General features: G+C 35.8%; 1 non-coding gene across 1 annotated transcript; it reads right to left on the reverse strand.

Moving 5' to 3' along the window:
• Positions 1 to 16145: 16145 nt before the first annotated feature.
• On the reverse strand, positions 16146 to 16218 carry TRNAA-AGC (transfer RNA alanine (anticodon AGC)). Its single transcript has one exon. It is a non-coding gene; the product is annotated as a tRNA-Ala (tRNA).
• Positions 16219 to 27061: the final 10843 nt, after the last annotated feature.

Here is a 27061-nt window from a genome sequence, read left to right on the forward strand (position 1 = left end):
TTTATCATTGTGAATACATCACCAGAATTTTTCATAACACTGCAAATAAGTTCTCATATACTTGGATCCTTGGACTAACTGAAATCCCCCTATTTCAACCCTTTTATAACTGGATTGATTCGCCCCCATCATGACTAAGATATTTTCACACCCTGACAAAATTCTCAATTTACAGGGTATAATCCTGTTATTTCTTACTTTGCACAAGTTCATATTATAGTGTCCATTTGTAAGAAATGATCCAAGTTAGAAACTTTTAAGCAGTTTAAGTTCAGTTCTGCTGGGTCATCTTCCCTTACTGATAATATCTATTAGAAAGTACTTTCACGTGTCTCTGTGGTGAAATTGGTTAGCAAATAAATTCTCATATACTTGGATCCTTGGACTAACTGAAATCCCCCTTTTTCAACCCTTTTATAACTGGATTGATTCGCCCCCATCATGACTAAGATATTTTCACACCCTGACAAAATTCTCAATTCACAGGGTATAATCCTGTTATATCTTACTTTGCACAAGTTCATATTATAGTGTCCATTTGTAAGAAATGATCCAAGTTAGAAACTTTTAAGCAGTTTAAGTTCAGTTCTGCTGGTTCATCTTCCCTTACTGATAATATCTATTAAAAAGTACTTTCATGTGTCTCTGTGGCGCAATTGGTTAGCGCATTCAGCTGTTAACCAAAAAGTTGGTGGTTCAAGCCCACCCAGGGATGTGTTTAGTATTTGTTATTCTGTGGCAGGAGGATTCTATATTTGACAAAATTAACCTCAACCTCATTTTACCTCAATACACAAACTTACATGGAAATTAACAGCTATGACTTTACTAACTCTACATCCATGGCTTTCCAGCTAGTGTTAGATAATACTAGAAAGAACTTTACAAATTGAAAACAAGTGATCAGTCCTAAGAAGATATAGAGAATAAGCTAAAAATTCACATTGACTTTTAGCCAGAAGAATAAGAAAAATGTATTAATATATACCAGATGCTGGGATCCACTGGGTTAATTCTGAGAAGTTGATTCAATTATTTACAACGGGGGTAAGTTAACCTTGCAACAGTGTAGTAACACAAGTTACAGCAGTTGAAATTGGACCCCTAGCAACCCGATATCACTTTTTTATGCAGCATTATGGGGCTACAACAAATTGCTGCAAGTTTGGAGCTACCATAAGTGTGGCTTATAGTCAGTTACTCACAGGAAATGTGGTGTATCAGCTCTTTGAATCAACCCCAAATTGTTTGCATGTAATTTTCAAGACAACTATATGTAACTCAGCATTCCTCTGGGGCATCAAAAGAAAATAAAAACAGTGAAGAATTTTGGTCAGGAATGTTATTCTTCACTTGATATATTGCAGCAAATTTTGGTTCCAAAATCTTAGCTGGAGAATGCAGGCATCGATCCCACTACCTCTTGCATGCTAAGCGAGCTCTCTACCATTTGAGCTAATTCCCCTTTGATATTAACATCATTTACACCACTCACACCAAGAGGACTGGATTACATTTAGAGATAACATCTCAAAAACATCCATTAGCCTCAAATTTAGTGAAATCCCATTATCGTTGGTATTTAGTACCTTAATGATTTCATAAAATGTTTCCTTTTTTATCAACATTGTGTTGGAGACTTTGTGGGGCTGAGGAAACTGTCCCACATCTGGTGGCACTGTCCCAACTTACTTCCATTGTGGACAGAGATACATTGTCTTACTTTCCTTCTCATAGGAATTTTAATGCCCAATTCCCTATCATATTCCCTTTTATCTCATTATATTTCTGATATTCCTAAGTATACCCACAAATTTAAAACACATATTATGAGTGCTACCAAATGCCATATAGCTTTATATTGAAAAAACTCAGTTCCACCATTCTCTATCTTTATTATAAATACAATTTGGCACATCTATCATTGTGAATACATCACCAGAACTTTTCATAACACTGCAAATAAGTTCTCATATACTTGGATCCTTGGACTAACTGAAATCCCCCTATTTCAACCCTTTTATAACTGGATTGATTCGCCCCCATCATGACTAAGATATTTTCACACCCTGACAAAATTCTCAATTTACAGGGTATAATCCTGTTATTTCTTACTTTGCACAAGTTCATATTATAGTGTCCATTTGTAAGAAATGATCCAAGTTAGAAACTTTTAAGCAGTTTAATTACATTTCTGCTGGGTCATCTTCCCTTACTGATAATATCTATTAGAAAGTACTTTCACGTGTCTCTGTGGCGCAATTGGTTAGCAAATAAGTTCTCATATACTTGGATCCTTGGACTAACTGAAATCCCCCTATTTCAAACCTTTTATAACTGGATTGATTCGCCCCCATCATGACTAAGATATTTTCACACCCTGACAAAATTCTCAATTCACAGGGTATAATCCTGTTATATCTTACTTTGCACAAGTTCATATTATAGTGTCCATTTGTAAGAAATGATCCAAGTTAGAAACTTTTAAGCAGTTTAAGTTCAGTTCTGCTGGTTCATCTTCCCTTACTGATAATATCTATTAGAAAGTACTTTCACATGTCTCTGTGGCGCAATTGGTTAGCGCATTCAGCTGTTAACCAAAAAGGTGGTGGTTCAAGCCCACCCAGGGCTTTAGTATTTGTTATTCTGTGGCAGGAGGATTCTGTATTTGACAAAATTTACCAGCAATTGTCTTCATTTTACCTCAATACACAAACATACATGGAAATTAACAGCTATGACTTTACTAACTCTACATACATGGCTTTCCAGCTAGTGTTAGATAATAGTAGAAAGAACTTTACAAATTGAAAACAAGTGATCAGTCCTAAGAAGATATAGAGAATAAGCTAAAAATTCACATTGACTTTTAGCCAGAAGAATAAGAAAAATGTATTAATATATACCAGATACTGGGATCCACTGGGTTAATTCTGAGAAGTTGATTCAATTATTTACAATGGGGGTAAGTTAACCTTGCAACAGTGTAGTAACACAAGTTACAGCAGTTGAAATTGGACCCCTAGCAAACCGATATCACTTTTTATGCAGCATTATGGGGCTACAGCAAATTACTGCAAGTTTGGAGCTACCATAAGTGTGGCTTAAAGTCAGTTACTCACAGGAAATGTGGTGTATCAGCTCTTTGAATCAACCCCAAATTGTTTGCATGTAATTTTCAAGACAACTATATGTAACTCAGCATTCCTCTGGGGCATCAAAAGAAAATAAAAACAGTGAAGAATTTTGGTCAGGAATGTTATTCTTCACTTGATATATTGCAGCAAATTTTGGTTCCAAAATCTTAGCTGGAGAATGCAGGCATCGATCCCACTACCTCTTGCATGCTAAGCGAGCTCTCTACCATTTGAGCTAATTCCCCTTTGATATTAACATCATTTACACCACTCACACCAAGAGGACTGGATTACATTTAGAGATAACATCTCAAAAACATCCATTAGCCTCAAGTTTAGTGAAATCCCATTATCGTTGGTATTTAGTACCTTAATGATTTCATAAAATGTTTCCTTTTTTATCAACATTGTGTTGGAGACTTTGTGGGGCTGAGGAAACTGTCCCACATCTGGTGGCACTGTCCCAACTTACTTCCATTGTGGACAGAGATACATTGTCTTACTTTCCTTCTCATAGGAATTTTAATGCCCAATTCCCTATCATATTCCCTTTTATCTCATTATATTTCTGATATTCCCAAGTATACCCACAAATTTATAACACATATTATGAGTGCTACCAAATGCCATGTAGCTTTATATTGAAAAAACTCAGTTCCACCATTCTCTATCTTTATTATAAATACAATTTGGCACATCTATCATTGTGAATACATCACCAGAATTTTTCATAACACTGCAAATAAGTTCTCATATACTTGGATCGTTGGACTAACTGAAATCCCCCTATTTCAACCCTTTTATAACTGGATTGATTCGCCCCCATCATGACTAAGATATTTTCACACCCTGACAAAATTCTCAATTTACAGGGTATAATCCTGTTATTTCTTACTTTGCACAAGTTCATATTATAGTATCCATTTGTAAGAAATGATCCAAGTTAGATTCTTTTAAGCAGTTTAATTACATTTCTGCTGGGTCATCTTCCCTTACTGATAATATCTATTAGAAAGTACTTTCACGTGTCTCTGTGGCACAATTGGTTAGCAAATAAGTTCTCATATACTTGGATCCTTGGACTAACTGAAATCCCCCTATTTCAAACCTTTTATAACTGGATTGATTCGCCCCCATCATGACTAAGATATTTTCACACCCTGACAAAATTCTCAATTCACAGGGTATAATCCTGTTATATCTTACTTTGCACAAGTTCATATTATAGTGTCCATTTGTAAGAAATGATCCAAGTTAGAAACTTTTAAGCAGTTTAAGTTCAGTTCTGCTGGTTCATCTTCCCTTACTGATAATATCTATTAGAAAGTACTTTCACGTGTCTCTGTGGCACAATTGGTTAGCGCATTCAGCTGTTAACCAAAAACGTGGTGGTTCAAGCCCACCCAGGGATGTGTTTAGTATTTGTTATTCTGTGGCAGGAGGATTCTGTATTTGACAAAATTTACCAGCATTTGTCTTCATTTTACCTCAATACACAAACTTACATGGAAATTAACAGCTATGACTTTACTAACTCTACATCCATGGCTTTCCAGCTAGTGTTAGATAATACTAGAAAGAACTTTACAAATTGAAAACAAGTGATCAGTCCTAAGAAGATATAGAGAATAAGCTAAAAATTCACATTGATTTTTAGCCAGAAGAATAAGAAAAATGTATTAATATATACCAGATGCTGGGATCCACTGGGTTAATTCTGAGAAGTTGATTCAATTATTTACAACGGGGGTAAGTTAACCTTGCAACAGTGTAGTAACACAAGTTACAGCAGTTGAAATTGGACCCCTAGCAACCCGATATCACTTTTTTATGCAGCATTATGGGGCTACAACAAATTGCTGCAAGTTTGGAGCTACCATAAGTGTGGCTTATAGTCAGTTACTCACAGGAAATGTGGTGTATCAGCTCTTTGAATCAACCCCAAATTGTTTGCATGTAATTTTCAAGACAACTATATGTAACTCAGCATTCCTCTGGGGCATCAAAAGAAAATAAAAACAGTGAAGAATTTTGGTCAGGAATGTTATTCTTCACTTGATATATTGCAGCAAATTTTGGTTCCAAAATCTTAGCTGGAGAATGCAGGCATCGATCCCACTACCTCTTGCATGCTAAGCGAGCTCTCTACCATTTGAGCTAATTCCCCTTTGATATTAACATCATTTACACCACTCACACCAAGAGGACTGGATTACATTTAGAGATAACATCTCAAAAACATCCATTAGCCTCAAATTTAGTGAAATCCCATTATCGTTGGTATTTAGTACCTTAATGATTTCATAAAATGTTTCCTTTTTTATCAACATTGTGTTGGAGACTTTGTGGGGCTGAGGAAACTGTCCCACATCTGGTGGCACTGTCCCAACTTACTTCCATTGTGGACAGAGATACATTGTCTTACTTTCCTTCTCATAGGAATTTTAATGCCCAATTCCCTATCATATTCCCTTTTATCTCATTATATTTCTGATATTCCTAAGTATACCCACAAATTTAAAACACATATTATGAGTGCTACCAAATGCCATATAGCTTTATATTGAAAAAACTCAGTTCCACCATTCTCTATCTTTATTATAAATACAATTTGGCACATCTATCATTGTGAATACATCACCAGAACTTTTCATAACACTGCAAATAAGTTCTCATATACTTGGATCCTTGGACTAACTGAAATCCCCCTATTTCAACCCTTTTATTACTGGATTGATTCGCCCCCATCATGACTAAGATATTTTCACACCCTGACAAAATTCTCAATTTACAGGGTATAATCCTGTTATTTCTTACTTTGCACAAGTTCATATTATAGTGTCCATTTGTAAGAAATGATCCAAGTTAGAAACTTTTAAGCAGTTTAATTACATTTCTGCTGGGTCATCTTCCCTTACTGATAATATCTATTAGAAAGTACTTTCACGTGTCTCTGTGGCACAATTGGTTAGCAAATAAGTTCTCATATACTTGGATCCTTGGACTAACTGAAATCCCCCTATTTCAAACCTTTTATAACTGGATTGATTCGCCCCCATCATGACTAAGATATTTTCACACCCTGACAAAATTCTCAATTCACAGGGTATAATCCTGTTATATCTTACTTTGCACAAGTTCATATTATAGTGTCCATTTGTAAGAAATGATCCAAGTTAGAAACTTTTAAGCAGTTTAAGTTCAGTTCTGCTGGTTCATCTTCCCTTACTGATAATATCTATTAGAAAGTACTTTCACATGTCTCTGTGGCACAATTGGTTAGCGCATTCAGCTGTTAACCAAAAACGTGGTGGTTCAAGCCCACCCAGGGATGTGTTTAGTATTTGTTATTCTGTGGCAGGAGGATTCTGTATTTGACAAAATTTACCAGCATTTGTCTTCATTTTACCTCAATACACAAACTTACATGGAAATTAACAGCTATGACTTTACTAACTCTACATACATGGCTTTCCAGCTAGTGTTAGATAATAGTAGAAAGAACTTTACAAATTGAAAACAAGTGATCAGTCCTAAGAAGATATAGAGAATAAGCTAAAAATTCACATTGACTTTTAGCCAGAAGAATAAGAAAAATGTATTAATATATACCAGATACTGGGATCCACTGGGTTAATTCTGAGAAGTTGATTCAATTATTTACAACGGGGGTAAGTTAACCTTGCAACAGTGTAGTAACACAAGTTACAGCAGTTGAAATTGGACCCCTAGCAAACCGATATCACTTTTTATGCAGCATTATGGGGCTACAGCAAATTACTGCAAGTTTGGAGCTACCATAAGTGTGGCTTATAGTCAGTTACTCACAGGAAATGTGGTGTATCAGCTCTTTGAATCAACCCCAAATTGTTTGCATGTAATTTTCAAGACAACTATATGTAACTCAGCATTCCTCTGGGGCATCAAAAGAAAATAAAAACAGTGAAGAATTTTGGTCAGGAATGTTATTCTTCACTTGATATATTGCAGCAAATTTTGGTTCCAAAATCTTAGCTGGAGAATGCAGGCATCGATCCCACTACCTCTTGCATGCTAAGCGAGCTCTCTACCATTTGAGCTAATTCCCCTTTGATATTAACATCATTTACACCACTCACACCAAGAGGACTGGATTACATTTAGAGATAACATCTCAAAAACATCCATTAGCCTCAAGTTTAGTGAAATCCCATTATCGTTGGTATTTAGTACCTTAATGATTTCATAAAATGTTTCCTTTTTTATCAACATTGTGTTGGAGACTTTGTGGGGCTGAGGAAACTGTCCCACATCTGGTGGCACTGTCCCAACTTACTTCCATTGTGGACAGAGATACATTGTCTTACTTTCCTTCTCATAGGAATTTTAATGCCCAATTCCCTATCATATTCCCTTTTATCTCATTATATTTCTGATATTCCTAAGTATACCCACAAATTTATAACACATATTATGAGTGCTACCAAATGCCATGTAGCTTTATATTGAAAAAACTCAGTTCCACCATTCTCTATCTTTATTATAAATACAATTTGGCACATCTATCATTGTGAATACATCACCAGAATTTTTCATAACACTGCAAATAAGTTCTCATATACTTGGATCCTTGGACTAACTGAAATCCCCCTATTTCAACCCTTTTATAACTGGATTGATTCACCCCCATCATGACTAAGATATTTTCACACCCTGACAAAATTCTCAATTTACAGGGTATAATCCTGTTATTTCTTACTTTGCACAAGTTCATATTATAGTGTCCATTTTAAGAAATGATCCAAGTTAGAAACTTTTAAGCAGTTTAAGTTCAGTTCTGCTGGGTCATCTTCCCTTACTGATAATATCTATTAGAAAGTACTTTCACGTGTCTCTGTGGTGAAATTGGTTAGCAAATAAGTTCTCATATACTTGGATCCTTGGACTAACTGAAATCCCCCTATTTCAACCCTTTTATAACTGGATTGATTCGCCCCCATCATGACTAAGATATTTTCACACCCTGACAAAATTCTCAATTCACAGGGTATAATCCTGTTATATCTTACTTTGCACAAGTTCATATTATAGTGTCCATTTGTAAGAAATGATCCAAGTTAGAAACTTTTAAGCAGTTTAAGTTCAGTTCTGCTGGTTCATCTTCCCTTACTGATAATATCTATTAAAAAGTACTTTCATGTGTCTCTATGGCGCAATTGGTTAGCGCATTCAGCTGTTAACCAAAAAGTTGGTGGTTCAAGCCCACCCAGGGATGTGTTTAGTATTTGTTATTCTGTGGCAGGAGGATTCTATATTTGACAAAATTAACCAGCCATTTGTCTTCATTTTACCTCAATACACAAACTTACATGGAAATTAACAGCTATGACTTTACTAACTCTACATCCATGGCTTTCCAGCTAGTGTTAGATAATACTAGAAAGAACTTTACAAATTGAAAACAAGTGATCAGTCCTAAGAAGATATAGAGAATAAGCTAAAAATTCACATTGACTTTTAGCCAGAAGAATAAGAAAAATGTATTAATATATACCAGATGCTGGGATCCACTGGGTTAATTCTGAGAAGTTGATTCAATTATTTACAACGGGGGTAAGTTAACCTTGCAACAGTGTAGTAACACAAGTTACAGCAGTTGAAATTGGACCCCTAGCAACCCGATATCACTTTTTTATGCAGCATTATGGGGCTACAACAAATTGCTGCAAGTTTGGAGCTACCATAAGTGTGGCTTATAGTCAGTTACTCACAGGAAATGTGGTGTATCAGCTCTTTGAATCAACCCCAAATTGTTTGCATGTAATTTTCAAGACAACTATATGTAACTCAGCATTCCTCTCGGGCATCAAAAGAAAATAAAAACAGTGAAGAATTTTGGTCAGGAATGTTATTCTTCACTTGATATATTGCAGCAAATTTTGGTTCCAAAATCTTAGCTGGAGAATGCAGGCATCGATCCCACTACCTCTTGCATGCTAAGCGAGCTCTCTACCATTTGAGCTAATTCCCCTTTGATATTAACATCATTTACACCACTCACACCAAGAGGACTGGATTACATTTAGAGATAACATCTCAAAAACATCCATTAGCCTCAAATTTAGTGAAATCCCATTATCGTTGGTATTTAGTACCTTAATGATTTCATAAAATGTTTCCTTTTTTATCAACATTGTGTTGGAGACTTTGTGGGGCTGAGGAAACTGTCCCACATCTGGTGGCACTGTCCCAACTTACTTCCATTGTGGATAGAGATACATTGTCTTACTTTCCTTCTCATAGGAATTTTAATGCCCAATTCCCTATCATATTCCCTTTTATCTCATTATATTTCTGATATTCCTAAGTATACCCACAAATTTAAAACACATATTATGAGTGCTACCAAATGCCATATAGCTTTATATTGAAAAAACTCAGTTCCACCATTCTCTATCTTTATTATAAATACAATTTGGCACATCTATCATTGTGAATACATCACCAGAACTTTTCATAACACTGCAAATAAGTTCTCATATACTTGGATCCTTGGACTAACTGAAATCCCCCTATTTCAACCCTTTTATAACTGGATTGATTCGCCCCCATCATGACTAAGATATTTTCACACCCTGACAAAATTCTCAATTTACAGGGTATAATCCTGTTATTTCTTACTTTGCACAAGTTCATATTATAGTGTCCATTTGTAAGAAATGATCCAAGTTAGAAACTTTTAAGCAGTTTAATTACATTTCTGCTGGTTCATCTTCCCTTACTGATAATATCCATTAGAATGCACTTTCACATGTATCTATGGCGCAATTGGTTAGCGCGTTCAGCTGTTAACCAAAAAGTTGGTGGTTCAAGCCCACCCTGTGACGTGTTTAGTATTTGTTATTCTGTGGCAGGAGGATACTGTATTTGACAAAATTTACTAGGCATTTGTCTTAATTTTACCTCAATACACAAACTTACATGGAAATTAACAGCTATGACTTTACTAACTCTACATCCAAGGCTTTCCAGCTAGTGTTAGATAATACTAGAAAGAACTTTACAAATTGAAAACAAGTGATCAGTCCTAAGAAGATATAGAGAATAAGCTAAAAATTCACATTGACTTTTAGCCAGAAGAATAAGAAAAATGTATTAATATATACCAGATACTGGGATCCACTGGGTTAATTCTGAGAAGTTGATTCAATTATTTACAATGGGGGTAAGTTAACCTTGCAACAGTGTAGTAACACAAGTTACAGCAGTTGAAATTGGACCCCTAGCAACCCGATATCACTTTTTTATGCAGCATTATGGGGCTACAACAAATTACTGCAAGTTTGGAGCTACCATAAGTGTGGCTTATAGTCAGTTACTCACAGGAAATGTGGTGTATCAGCTCTTTGAATCAACCCCAAATTGTTTGCATGTACTTTTCAAGACAGCTATATGTAACTCAGCATTACTCTAGGGCATCAGAAGAAAATAAAAACAGTGAAGAGTTTTGGTGAGCAATGTTATTCTTCACTTGATATATTGCAGCAAATTTTGGTTCCAAAACCTTAACTGGAGAATGCGGGCATCGATCCCACTACTTCTCGCATGTTAAGCGAGCGCTCTACCATTTGAGCTAATTCCCCCTTGATGATAAAGCCATTTACACCACTCACACCAAGAGGACTGGATTACATTTAGAGATAACATCTCAAAAACATCCATTAGCCTCCAGTTTAGTGAAATCCCATTATCGTTGGTATTTAGTACCTTAATGATTTCATAAAATGTTTCCTTCTTTATCACCATTGTGTTGGAGACTTTGTGGGGCTGAGGAAACTGTCCCACATCTGGTGGCACTGTCCCAACTTACTTCCATTGTGGACAGAGATACATTGTCTTACTTTCCTTCTCATAGGAATTTTAAAGCCCAACTCCCTGTCATATTCCCTTTTATCTCATTATATTTCTGATATTCCTAAGTATACCCACAAATTTATAACACATATTATGAGTGCTACCAAATGCCATATAGCTTTATATTGAAAAAACTCAGTTCCACCATTCTCTATCTTTATTATAAATACAATTTGGCACATCTATCATTGTGAATACATCACCAGAATTTTTCATAACACTGCAAATAAGTTCTCATATACTTGGATCCTTGGACTAACTGAAATCCACCTATTTCAACCCTTTTATAACTGGATTGATTCGCCCCCATCATGACTAAGATATTTTCACACACTGACAAAATTCTCAATTTACAGGGTATAATCCTGTTATTTCTTACTTTGCACAAGTTCATATTATAGTGTTCATTTGTAAGAAATGATCCAAGTTAGAAACTTTTAAGCAGTTTAAGTTCAGTTCTGCTGGGTCATCTTCCCTTACTGATAATATCTATTAGAAAGTACTTTCACGTGTCTCTGTGGTGAAATTGGTTAGCAAATAAGTTCTCATATACTTGGATCCTTGGACTAACTGAAATCCCCCTATTTCAACCCTTTTATAACTGGATTGATTCGCCCCCATCATGACTAAGATATTTTCACACCCTGACAAAATTCTCAATTCACAGGGTATAATCCTGTTATATCTTACTTTGCACAAGTTCATATTATAGTGTCCATTTGTAAGAAATGATCCAAGTTAGAAACTTTTAAGCAGTTTAAGTTCAGTTCTGCTGGTTCATCTTCCCTTACTGATAATATCTATTAGAAAGTACTTTCACGTGTCTCTGTGGCGCAATTGGTTAGCGCATTCAGCTGTTAACCAAAAAGTTGGTGGTTCAAGCCCACCCAGGGATGTGTTTAGTATTTGTTATTCTGTGGCAGGAGGATTCTATATTTGACAAAATTAACCAGGCATTTGTCTTCATTTTACCTCAATACACAAACTTACATGGAAATTAACAGCTATGTCTTTACTAACTCTACATCCATGGCTTTCCAGCTAGTGTTAGATAATACTAGAAAGAACTTTACAAATTGAAAACAAGTGGTCAGTCCTAAGAAGATATAGAGAATAAGCTAAAAATTCACATTGACTTTTAGCCAGAAGAATAAGAAAAAATGTATTAATATATACCAGATACTGGGATCCACTGGGTTAATTCTGAGAAGTTGATTCAATTATTTACAACGGGGGTAAGTTAACCTTGCAACAGTGTAGTAACACAAGTTACAGCAGTTGAAATTGGACCCCTAGCAACCCGATATCACTTTTTTATGCAGCATTATGGGGCTACAACAAATTGCTGCAAGTTTGGAGCTACCATAAGTGTGGCTTATAGTCAGTTACTCACAGGAAATGTGGTGTATCAGCTCTTTGAATCAACCCCAAATTGTTTGCATGTAATTTTCAAGACAACTATATGTAACTCAGCATTCCTCTGGGGCATCAAAAGAAAATAAAAACAGTGAAGAATTTTGGTCAGGAATGTAATTCTTCACTTGATATATTGCAGCAAATTTTGGTTCCAAAATCTTAGCTGGAGAATGCAGGCATCGATCCCACTACCTCTTGCATGCTAAGCGAGCTCTCTACCATTTGAGCTAATTCCCCTTTGATGTTAACATCATTTACACCACTCACACCAAGAGGACTGGATTACATTTAGAGATAACATCTCAAAAACATCCATTAGCCTCAAGTTTAGTGAAATCCCATTATCGTTGGTATTTAGTACCTTAATGATTTCATAAAATGTTTCCTTTTTTATCAACATTGTGTTGGAGACTTTGTGGGGCTGAGGAAACTGTCCCACATCTGGTGGCACTGTCCCAACTTACTTCCATTGTGGACAGAGATACATTGTCTTACTTTCCTTCTCATAGGAATTTTAATGCCCAATTCCCTATCATATTCCCTTTTATCTCATTATATTTCTGATATTCCTAAGTATACCCACAAATTTATAACACATATTATGAGTGCTACCAAATGCCATATAGCTTTATATTGAAAAAACTCAGTTCCACCATTCTCTATCTTTATTATAAATACAATTTGGCACATCTATCATTGTGAATACATCACCAGAATTTTTCATAACACTGCAAATAAGTTCTCATATACTTGGATCCTTGGACTAACTGAAATCCCCCTATTTCAACCCTTTTATAACTGGATTGATTCGCCCCCATCATGACTAAGATATTATCACACCCTGACAAAATTCTCAATTTACATTGTATAATCATGTTATTTCTTACTTTGCACAAGTTCATATTATAGTGTCCATTTGTAAGAAATGATCCAAGTTAGAAACTTTTAAGCAGTTTAATTACATTTCTGCTGGTTCATCTTCCCTTACTGATAATATCCATTAGAATGCACTTTCACATGTATCTATGGCGCAATTGGTTAGTGCGTTCAGCTGTTAACCAAAAAGTTGGTGGTTCAAGCCCACCCTGTGACGTGTTTAGTATTTGTTATTCTGTGGCAGGAGGATACTGTATTTGACAAAATTTACCAGGCATTTGTCATCATTTTACCTCAATACACAAACTTACATGGAAATTAACAGCTATGACTTTACTAACTCTACATCCAAGGCTTTCCAGCTAGTGTTAGATAATACTAGAAAGAACTTTACAAATTGAAAACAAGTGATCAGACCTAAGAAGATATAGAGAATAAGCTAAAAATTCACATTGACTTTTAGCCAGAAGAATAAGAAAAATTTATTAATATATACCAGATACTGGGATCCACTGGGTTAATTCTGAGAAGTTGATTCAATTATTTACAACGGGGGTAAGTTAACCTTGCAACAGTGTAATAACACAAGTTACAGCAGTTGAAATTGGACCCCTAGCAACCCGATAACACTTTTTTATGCAGCATTATGGGGCTACAACAAATTACTGCAAGTTTGGAGCTACCATAAGTGTGGCTTATAGTCAGTTACTCACAGGAAATGTGGTGTATCAGCTCTTTGAATCAACCCCAAATTGTTTGCATGTACTTTTCAAGACAGCTATATGTAACTCAGCATTACTCTAGGGCATCAGAAGAAAATAATAACAGTGAAGAGTTTTGGTGAGCAATGTTTTTCTTCACTTGATATATTGTAGCAAATTTTGGTTCCAAAACCTTAACTGGAGAATGCGGGCATCGATCCCGCTACCTCTCGCATGCTAAGCAAGCACTCTACCATTTGAGCTAATTCCCCTTTGATGATAAAGCCATTTACACCACTCACACCAAGAGGACTGGATTACATTTAGAGATAACATCTCAAAAACATCCATTAGCCTCAAGTTTAGTGAAATCCCATTATCGTTGGTATTTAGTACCTTAATGATTTCATAAAATGTTTCCTTCTTTATCACCATTGTGTTGGAGACTTTGTGGGGCTGAGGAAACTGTCCCACATCTGGTGGCACTGTCCCAACTTACTTCCATTGTGGACAGAGATACATTGTCTTACTTTCCTTCTCATAGGAATTTTAATGCCCAACTCCCTGTCATATTCCCTTTTATCTCATTATATTTCTGATATTCCTAAGTATACCCACAAATTTATAACACATATTATGAGTGCTACCAAATGCCATATAGCTTTATATTGAAAAAACTCAGTTCCACCATTCTCTATCTTTATTATAAATACAATTTGGCACATCTATCATTGTGAATACATCACCAGAATTTTTCATAACACTGCAAATAAGTTCTCATATACTTGGATCCTTGGACTAACTGAAATCCCCCTATTTCAACCCTTTTATAACTGGATTGATTCGCCCCCATCATGACTAAGATATTTTCACACCCTGACAAAATTCTCAATTTACAGGGTATAATCCTGTTATTTCTTACTTTGCACAAGTTCATATTATAGTGTCCATTTGTAAGAAATGATCCAAGTTAGAAACTTTTAAGCAGTTTAAGTTCAGTTCTGCTGGGTCATCTTCCCTTACTGATAATATCTATTAGAAAGTACTTTCACGTGTCTCTGTGGTGCAATTGGTTAGCAAATATGTTCTCATATACTTGGATCCTTGGACTAACTGAAATCCCCCTATTTCAACCCTTTTATAACTGGATTGATTCGCCCCCATCATGACTAAGATATTTTCACACCCTGACAAAATTCTCAATTCACAGGGTATAATCCTGTTATATCTTACTTTGCACAAGTTCATATTATAGTGTCCATTTGTAAGAAATGATCCAAGTTAGAAACTTTTAAGCAGTTTAAGTTCAGTTCTGCTGGTTCATCTTCCCTTACTGATAATATCTATTAGAAAGTACTTTCACGTGTCTCTGTGGCGCAATTGGTTAGCGCATTCAGCTGTTAACCAAAGAGTTGGTGGTTCAAGCCCACCCAGGGATGTGTTTAGTATTTGTTATTCTGTGGCAGGAGGATTCTATATTTGACAAAAATAACCAGGCATTTGTCTTCATTTTACCTCAATACACAAACTTACATGGAAATTAACAGCTATGACTTTACTAACTCTACATCCAAGGCTTTCCAGCTAGTGTTAGATAATACTAGAAAGAACTTTACAAATTGAAAACAAGTGATCAGTCCTAAGAAGATATAGAGAATAAGCTAAAAATTCACATTGACTTTTAGCCAGAAGAATAAGAAAAATGTATTAATATATACCAGATACTGGGATCCACTGGGTTAATTCTGAGAAGTTGATTCAATTATTTACAATGGGGGTAAGTTAACCTTGCAACAGTGTAGTAACACAAGTTACAGCAGTTGAAATTGGACCCCTAGCAACCCGATATCACTTTTTTATGCAGCATTATGGGGCTACAACAAATTACTGCAAGTTTGGAGCTACCATAAGTGTGGCTTATAGTCAGTTACTCACAGGAAATGTGGTGTATCAGCTCTTTGAATCAACCCCAAATTGTTTGCATGTACTTTTCAAGACAGCTATATGTAACTCAGCATTACTCTAGGGCATCAGAAGAAAATAAAAACAGTGAAGAGTTTTGGTGAGCAATGTTATTCTTCACTTGATATATGGCAGCAAATTTTGGTTCCAAAAGCTTAACTGGAGAATGCGGGCATCGATCCCGCTACCTCTCGCATGCTAAGCGAGCGCTCTACCATTTGAGCTAATTCCCCTTTGATGATAAAGCCATTTACACCACTCACACCAAGAGGACTGGATTACATTTAGAGATAACATCTCAAAAACATCCATTAGCCTCAAGTTTAGTGAAATCCCATTATCGTTGGTATTTAGTACCTTAATGATTTCATAAAATGTTTCCTTCTTTATCACCATTGTGTTGGAGACTTTGTGGGGCTGAGGAAACTGTCCCACATCTGGTGGCACTGTCCCAACTTACTTCCATTGTGGACAGAGATACATTGTCTTACTTTCCTTCTCATAGGAATTTTAATGCCCAACTCCCTGTCATATTCCCTTTTATCTCATTATATTTCTGATATTCCTAAGTATACCCACAAATTTATAACACATATTATGAGTGCTACCAAATGCCATATAGCTTTATATTGAAAAAACTCAGTTCCACCATTCTCTATCTTTATTATAAATACAATTTGGCACATCTATCATTGTGAATACATCACCAGAATTTTTCATAACACTGCAAATAAGTTCTCATATACTTGGATCCTTGGACTAACTGAAATCCCCCTATTTCAACCCTTTTATAACTGGATTGATTCGCCCCCATCATGACTAAGATATTTTCACACACTGACAAAATTCTCAATTTACAGGGTATAATCCTGTTATTTCTTACTTTGCACAAGTTCATATTATAGTGTCCATTTGTAAGAAATGATCCAAGTTAGAAACTTTTAAGAAGTTTAAGTTCAGTTCTGCTGGGTCATCTTCCCTTACTGATAATATCTATTAGAAAGTACTTTCACGTGTCTCTGTGGTGAAATTGGTTAGCAAATAAGTTCTCATATACTTGGATCCTTGGACTAACTGAAATCCCCCTATTTCAACCCTTTTATAACTGGATTGATTCGCCCCCATCATGACTAAGATATTTTCACACCCTGACAAAATTCTCAATTCACAGGGTATAATCCTGTTATATCTTACTTTGCACAAGTTCATATTATAGTGTCCATTTGTAAGAAATGATCCAAGTTAGAAACTTTTAAGCAGTTTAAGTTCAGTTCTGCTGGTTCATCTTCCCTTACTGATAATATCTATTAGAAAGTACTTTCACGTGTCTCTGTGGCGCAATTGGTTAGCGCATTCAGCTGTTAACCAAAAAGTTGGTGGTTCAAGCCCACCCAGGGATGTGTTTAGTATTTGTTATTCTGTGGCAGGAGGATTCTATATTTGACAAAATTAACCAGGCATTTGTCTTCATTTTACCTCAATACACAAACTTACATGGAAATTAACAGCTATGACTTTACTAACTCTACATCCATGGCTTTCCAGCTAGTGTTAGATAATACTAGAAAGAACTTTACAAATTGAAAACAAGTGGTCAGTCCTAAGAAGATATAGAGAATAAGCTAAAAATTCACATTGACTTTTAGCCAGAAGAATAAGAAAAATGTATTAATATATACCAGATACTGGGATGCACTGGGTTAATTCTGAGAAGTTGATTCAATTATTTACAACGGGGGTAAGTTAACCTTGCAACAGTGTAGTAACACAAGTAACAGCAGTTGAAATTGGACCCCTAGCAACCCGATATCACTTTTTTATGCAGCATTATGGGGCTACAACAAATTGCTGCAAGTTTGGAGCTACCATAAGTGTGGCTTATAGTCAGTTACTCACAGGAAATGTGGTGTATCAGCTCTTTGAATCAACCCCAAATTGTTTGCATGTAATTTTCAAGACAACTATATGTAACTCAGCATTCCTCTGGGGCATCAAAAGAAAATAAAAACAGTGAAGAATTTTGGTCAGGAATGTAATTCTTCACTTGATATATTGCAGCAAATTTTGGTTCCAAAATCTTAGCTGGAGAATGCAGGCATCGATCCCACTACCTCTTGCATGCTAAGCGAGCTCTCTACCATTTGAGCTAATTCCCCTTTGATGTTAACATCATTTACACCACTCACACCAAGAGGACTGGATTACATTTAGAGATAACATCTCAAAAACATCCATTAGCCTCAAGTTTAGTGAAATCCCATTATCGTTGGTATTTAGTACCTTAATGATTTCATAAAATGTTTCCTTTTTTATCAACATTGTGTTGGAGACTTTGTGGGGCTGAGGAAACTGTCCCACATCTGGTGGCACTGTCCCAACTTACTTCCATTGTGGACAGAGATACATTGTCTTACTTTCCTTCTCATAGGAATTTTAATGCCCAATTCCCTATCATATTCCCTTTTATCTCATTATATTTCTGATATTCCTAAGTATACCCACAAATTTATAACACATATTATGAGTGCTAGCAAATGCCATATAGCTTTATATTGAAAAAACTCAGTTCCACCATTCTCTATCTTTATTATAAATACAATTTGGCACATCTATCATTGTGAATACATCACCAGAATTTTTCATAACACTGCAAATAAGTTCTCATATACTTGGATCCTTGGACTAACTGAAATCCCCCTATTTCAACCCTTTTATAACTGGATTCATTCGCCCCCATCATGACTAAGATATTTTCACACCCTGACAAAATTCTCAATTTACAGGGTATAATCCTGTTATTTCTTACTTTGCACAAGTTCATATTATAGTGTCCATTTGTAAGAAATGATCCAAGTTAGAAACTTTTAAGCAGTTTAATTACATTTCTGCTGGTTCATCTTCCCTTACTGATAATATCCATTAGAATGCACTTTCACATGTATCTATGGCGCAATTGTTTAGCGCGTTCAGCTGTTAACCAAAATGTTGGTGGTTCAACCCCACCCTGTGATGTGTTTAGTATTTGTTAATCTGTGGCAGGAGGTTTCTATATTTGACAAAAATTACCAGGCATTTGTCTTCATTTTACCTCAATACACAAACTTACATGGAAATTAACAGCTATGACTTTACTAACTCTACATCCATGGCTTTCCAGCTAGTGTTAGATAATACTAGAAAGAACTTTACAAATTGAAAACAAGTGATCAGTCCTAAGAAGATATAGAGAATAAGCTAAAAATTCACATTGACTTTTAGCCAGAAGAATAAGAAAAATTTATTAATATCTCCAGATACTGGGATCCACTGGGTTAATTCTGAGAAGTTGATTCAATTATTTACAACGGGGGTAAGTTAACCTTGCAACAGTGTAGTAACACAAGTTACAGCAGTTGAAATTGGACCCCTAGCAACCCGATATCACTTTTTTATGCAGCATTATGGGGCTACAACAAATTACTGCAAGTTTGGAGCTACCATAAGTGTGGCTTATAGTCAGTTACTCACAGGAAATGTGGTGTATCAGCTCTTTGAATCAACCCCAAATTGGTTGCATGTACTTTTCAAGACAGCTATATGTAACTCAGCATTACTCTAGGGCATCAGAAGAAAATAAAAACAGTGAAGAATTTTGGTCAGCAATGTTATTCTTCACTTGATATATTGCAGCAAATTTTGGTTCCAAAACCTTAACTAAAGAATGCGGGCATCGATCCCGCTACCTCTCGCATGCTAAGCGAGCGCTCTACCATTTGAGCTAATTCCCCTTTGATGATAAAGCCATTTACACCACTCACACTAAGAGGACTGGATTACATTTAGAGATAACATCTCAAAAACATCCATTAGCCTCAAGTTTAGTGAAATCCCATTATCGTTGGTATTTAGTACCTTAATGATTTCATAAAATGTTTCCTTCTTTATCACCATTGTGTTGGAGACTTTGTGGGGCTGAGGAAACTGTCCCACATCTGGTGGCACTGTCCCAACTTACTTCCATTGTGGACAGAGATACATTGTCTTACTTTCCTTCTCATAGGAATTTTAATGCCCAACTCCCTGTCATATTCCCTTTTATCTCATTATATTTCTGATATTCCTAAGTATACCCACAAATTTATAACACATATTTTGAGAGCTACCAAATGCCATATAGCTTTACATTGAAAAAACTCAGTTCCACCATTCTCTATCTTTATTATAAATTCAATTTGGCACATCTATCATTGTGAATACATCACCAGAATTTTTCATAATACTGCAAATAAGTTCTCATATACTTGGATCCTTGGACTAACTGAAATCCCCCTATTTCAACCCTTTTATAACTGGATTGATTCGCCCCCATCATGACTAAGATATTTTCACACCCTGACAAAATTCTCAATTCACAGGGTATAATCCTGTTATTTCTTACTTTGCACAAGTTCATATTATAGTGTCCATTTGTAAGAAATGATCCAAGTTAGAAACTTTTAAGCAGTTTAAGTTCAGTTCTGCTGGGTCATCTTCCCTTACTGATAATATCTATTAGAAAGTACTTTCACGTGTCTCTGTGGTGCAATTGGTTAGCAAATATGTTCTCATATACTTGGATCCTTGGACTAACTGAAATCCCCCTATTTCAACCCTTTTATAACTGGATTGATTCGCCCCCATCATGACTAAGATATTTTCACACCCTGACAAAATTCTCAATTCACAGGGTATAATCCTGTTATATCTTACTTTGCACAAGTTCATATTATAGTGTCCATTTGTAAGAAATGATCCAAGTTAGAAACTTTTAAGCAGTTTAAGTTCAGTTCTGCTGGTTCATCTTCCCTTACTAATAATATCTATTAGAAAGTACTTTCACGTGTCTCTGTGGCGCAATTGGTTAGCGCATTCAGCTGTTAACCAAAAAGTTGGTGGTTCAAGCCCACCCAGGGATGTGTTTAGTATTTGTTATTCTGTGGCAGGAGGATTCTATATTTGACAAAATTAACCAGGCATTTGTCTTCATTTTACCTCAATACACAAACTTACATGGAAATTAACAGCTATGACTTTACTAACTCTACATCCATGGCTTTCCAGCTAGTGTTAGATAATACTAGAAAGAACTTTACAAATTGAAAACAAGTGGTCAGTCCTAAGAAGATATAGAGAATAAGCTAAAAATTCACATTGACTTTTAGCCAGAAGAATAAGAAAAATGTATTAATATATACCAGATACTGGGATCCACTGGGTTAATTCTGAGAAGTTGATTCAATTATTTACAACGGGGGTAAGTTAACCTTGCAACAGTGTAGTAACACAAGTAACAGCAGTTGAAATTGGACCCCTAGCAACCCGATATCACTTTTTTATGCAGCATTATGGGGCTACAACAAATTGCTGCAAGTTTGGAGCTACCATAAGTGTGGCTTATAGTCAGTTACTCACAGGAAATGTGGTGTATCAGCTCTTTGAATCAACCCCAAATTGGTTGCATGTACTTTTCAAGACAGCTATATGTAACTCAGCATTACTCTAGGGCATCAGAAGAAAATAAAAACAGTGAAGAATTTTGGTCAGCAATGTTATTCTTCACTTGATATATTGCAGCAAATTTTGGTTCCAAAACCTTAACTAAAGAATGCGGGCATCGATCCCGCTACCTCTCGCATGCTAAGCGAGCGCTCTACCATTTGAGCTAATTCCCCTTTGATGATAAAGCCATTTACACCACTCACACTAAGAGGACTGGATTACATTTAGAGATAACATCTCAAAAACATCCATTAGCCTCAAGTTTAGTGAAATCCCATTATCGTTGGTATTTAGTACCTTAATGATTTCATAAAATGTTTCCTTCTTTATCACCATTGTGTTGGAGACTTTGTGGGGCTGAGGAAACTGTCCCACATCTGGTGGCACTGTCCCAACTTACTTCCATTGTGGACAGAGATACATTGTCTTACTTTCCTTCTCATAGGAATTTTAATGCCCAACTCCCTGTCATATTCCCTTTTATCTCATTATATTTCTGATATTCCTAAGTATACCCACAAATTTATAACACATATTTTGAGAGCTACCAAATGCCATATAGCTTTACATTGAAAAAACTCAGTTCCACCATTCTCTATCTTTATTATAAATTCAATTTGGCACATCTATCATTGTGAATACATCACCAGAATTTTTCATAATACTGCAAATAAGTTCTCATATACTTGGATCCTTGGACTAACTGAAATCCCCCTATTTCAACCCTTTTATAACTGGATTGATTCGCCCCCATCATGACTAAGATATTTTCACACCCTGACAAAATTCTCAATTCACAGGGTATAATCCTGTTATTTCTTACTTTGCACAAGTTCATATTATAGTGTCCATTTGTAAGAAATGATCCAAGTTAGAAACTTTTAAGCAGTTTAAGTTCAGTTCTGCTGGGTCATCTTCCCTTACTGATAATATCTATTAGAAAGTACTTTCACGTGTCTCTGTGGTGCAATTGGTTAGCAAATATGTTCTCATATACTTGGATCCTTGGACTAACTGAAATCCCCCTATTTCAACCCTTTTATAACTGGATTGATTCGCCCCCATCATGACTAAGATATTTTCACACCCTGACAAAATTCTCAATTCACAGGGTATAATCCTGTTATATCTTACTTTGCACAAGTTCATATTATAGTGTCCATTTGTAAGAAATGATCCAAGTTAGAAACTTTTAAGCAGTTTAAGTTCAGTTCTGCTGGTTCATCTTCCCTTACTGATAATATCTATTAGAAAGTACTTTCACGTGTCTCTGTGGCGCAATTGGTTAGCGCATTCAGCTGTTAACCAAAAAGTTGGTGGTTCAAGCCCACCCAGGGATGTGTTTAGTATTTGTTATTCTGTGGCAGGAGGATTCTATATTTGACAAAATTAACCAGGCATTTGTCTTCATTTTACCTCAATACACAAACTTACATGGAAATTAACAGCTATGACTTTACTAACTCTACATCCATGGCTTTCCAGCTAGTGTTAGATAATACTAGAAGGAACTTTACAAATTGAAAACAAGTGGTCAGTCCTAAGAAGATATAGAGAATAAGCTAAAAATTCACATTGACTTTTAGCCAGAAGAATAAGAAAAATGTATTAATATATACCAGATACTGGGATCCACTGGGTTAATTCTGAGAAGTTGATTCAATTATTTACAACGGGGGTAAGTTAACCTTGCAACAGTGTAGTAACACAAGTTACAGCAGTTGAAATTGGACCCCTAGCAACCCGATATCACTTTTTTATGCAGCATTATGGGGCTACAACAAATTGCTGCAAGTTTGGAGCTACCATAAGTGTGGCTTATAGTCAGTTACTCACAGGAAATGTGGTGTATCAGCTCTTTGAATCAACCCCAAATTGTTTGCATGTAATTTTCAAGACAACTATATGTAACTCAGCATTCCTCTGGGGCATCAAAAGAAAATAAAAACAGTGAAGAATTTTGGTCAGGAATGTTATTCTTCACTTGATATATTGCAGCAAATTTTGGTTCCAAAACCTTAACTGGAGAATGCGGGCATCGATCCCGCTACCTCTCACATGCTAAGCGAGGGCTCTACCATTTGAGCTAATTCCCCTTTGATGATAAAGCCATTTACACCACTCACACCAAGAGGACTGGATTACATTTAGAGATAACATCTCAAAAACATCCATTAGCCTCAAGTTTAGTGAAATCCCATTATCGTTGGTATTTAGTACCTTAATGATTTCATAAAATGTTTCCTTCTTTATCACCATTGTGTTGGAGACTTTGTGGGGCTGAGGAAACTGTCCCACATCTGGTGGCACTGTCCCAACTTACTTCCATTGTGGACAGAGATACATTGTCTTACTTTCCTTCTCATAGGAATTTTAATGCCCAACTCCCTGACATATTCCCTTTTATCTCATTATATTTCTTATATTCCTAAGTATACCCACAAATTTATAACACATATTATGAGTGCTACCAAATGCCATATAGCTTTATATTGAAAAAACTCAGTTCCACCATTCTCTATCTTTATTATAAATACAATTTGGCACATCTATCATTGTGAATACATCACCAGAATTTTTCATAACACTGCAAATAAGTTTTCATATACTTGGATCCTTGGACTAACTGAAATCCCCCTATTTCAACCCTTTTATAACTGGATTGATTCGCCCCCATCATGACTAAGATATTTTCAACACCTTGACAAAATTCTCGATTTACAGGGTATAATCCTGTTATTTCTTACTTTGCACAAGTTCATATTATAGTGTCCATTTGTAAGAAATGATCCAAGTTAGAAACTTTTAAGCAGTTTAATTACATTTCTGCTGGTTCATCTTCCCTTACTGATAATATCCATTAGAATGCACTTTCACATGTATCTATGGCGCAATTGGTTAGCGCGTTCAGCTGTTAACCAAAAAGTTGGTGGTTCAAGCCCACCCTGTGATGTGTTTAGTATTTGTTAATCTGTGGCAGGAGGTTTCTATATTTGACAAAAATTACCAGGCATTTGTCTTCATTTTACCTCAATACACAAACTTACATGGAAATTAACAGCTATGACTTTACTAACTCTACATCCATGGCTTTCCAGCTAGTGTTAGATAATACTAGAAAGAACTTTACAAATTGAAAACAAGTGATCAGTCCTAAGAAGATATAGAGAATAAGCTAAAAATTCACATTGACTTTTAGCCAGAAGAATAAGAAAAATTTATTAATATATACCAGATGCTGGGATCCACTGGGTTAATTCTGAGAAGTTGATTCAATTATTTACAACGGGGGTAAGTTAACCTTGCAACAGTGTAGTAACACAAGTTACAGCAGTTGAAATTGGACCCCTAGCAACCCGATATCACTTTTTTATGCAGCATTATGGGGCTACAACAAATTGCTGCAAGTTTGGAGCTACCATAAGTGTGGCTTATAGTCAGTTACTCACAGGAAATGTGGTGTATCAGCTCTTTGAATCAACCCCAAATTGTTTGCATGTAATTTTCAAGACAACTATATGTAACTCAGCATTCCTCTGGGGCATCAAAAGAAAATAAAAACAGTGAAGAATTTTGGTCAGGAATGTTATTCTTCACTTGTTATATTGCAGCAAATTTTGGTTCCAAAATCTTAGCTGGAGAATGCAGGCATCGATCCCACTACCTCTTGCATGCTAAGCGAGCTCTCTACCATTTGAGCTAATTCCCCTTTTATATTAACATCATTTACACCACTCACACCAAGAGGACTGGATTACATTTAGAGATAACATCTCAAAAACATCCATTAGCCTCAAATTTAGTGAAATCCCATTATCGTTGGTATTTAGTACCTTAATGATTTCATAAAATGTTTCCTTTTTTATCAACATTGTGTTGGAGACTTTGTGGGGCTGAGGAAACTGTCCCACATCTGGTGGCACTGTCCCAACTTACTTCCATTGTGGACAGAGATACATTGTCTTACTTTCCTTCTCATAGGAATTTTAATGCCCAATTCCCTATCATATTCCCTTTTATCTCATTATATTTCTGATATTCCTAAGTATACCCACAAATTTAAAACACATATTATGAGTGCTACCAAATGCCATATAGCTTTATATTGAAAAAACTCAGTTCCACCATTCTCTATCTTTATTATAAATACAATTTGGCACATCTATCATTGTGAATACATCACCAGAACTTTTCATAACACTGCAAATAAGTTCTCATATACTTGGATCCTTGGACTAACTGAAATCCCCCTATTTCAACCCTTTTATAACTGGATTGATTCGCCCCCATCATGACTAAGATATTTTCACACCCTGACAAAATTCTCAATTTACAGGGTATAATCCTGTTATTTCTTACTTTGCACAAGTTCATATTATAGTGTCCATTTGTAAGAAATGATCCAAGTTAGAAACTTTTAAGCAGTTTAATTACATTTCTGCTGGGTCATCTTCCCTTACTGATAATATCTATTAGAAAGTACTTTCACGTGTCTCTGTGGCACAATTGGTTAGCAAATAAGTTCTCATATACTTGGATCCTTGGACTAACTGAAATCCCCCTATTTCAAACCTTTTATAACTGGATTGATTTGCCCCCATCATGACTAAGATATTTTCACACCCTGACAAAATTCTCAATTCACAGGGTATAATCCTGTTATATCTTACTTTGCACAAGTTCATATTATAGTGTCCATTTGTAAGAAATGATCCAAGTTAGAAACTTTTAAGCAGTTTAATTACATTTCTGCTGGTTCATCTTCCCTTACTGATAATATCCATTAGAATGCACTTTCACATGTATCTATGGCGCAATTGGTTAGCGCGTTCAGCTGTTAACCAAAAAGTTGGTGGTTCAAGCCCACCCTGTGACGTGTTTAGTATTTGTTATTCTGTGGCAGGAGGATACTGTATTTGACAAAATTTACTAGGCATTTGTCTTAATTTTACCTCAATACACAAACTTACATGGAAATTAACAGCTATGTCTTTACTAACTCTACATCCAAGGCTTTCCAGCTAGTGTTAGATAATACTAGAAAGAACTTTACAAATTGAAAACAAGTGATCAGTCCTAAGAAGATATAGAGAATAAGCTAAAAATTCACATTGACTTTTAGCCAGAAGAATAAGAAAAATGTATTAATATATACCAGATACTGGGATCCACTGGGTTAATTCTGAGAAGTTGATTCAATTATTTACAATGGGGGTAAGTTAACCTTGCAACAGTGTAGTAACACAAGTTACAGCAGTTGAAATTGGACCCCTAGCAACCCGATATCACTTTTTTATGCAGCATTATGGGGCTACAACAAATTACTGCAAGTTTGGAGCTACCATAAGTGTGGCTTATAGTCAGTTACTCACAGGAAATGTGGTGTATCAGCTCTTTGAATCAACCCCAAATTGTTTGCATGTACTTTTCAAGACAGCTATATGTAACTCAGCATTACTCTAGGGCATCAGAAGAAAATAAAAACAGTGAAGAGTTTTGGTGAGCAATGTTATTCTTCACTTGATATATTGCAGCAAATTTTGGTTCCAAAACCTTAAC

Source organism: Taudactylus pleione, unplaced genomic scaffold (genome assembly GCF_031769625.1).
Source record: "Taudactylus pleione unplaced genomic scaffold, aTauple2 ptg000174l, whole genome shotgun sequence".
Classification (NCBI taxonomy): domain Eukaryota; kingdom Metazoa; phylum Chordata; class Amphibia; order Anura; family Myobatrachidae; genus Taudactylus; species Taudactylus pleione.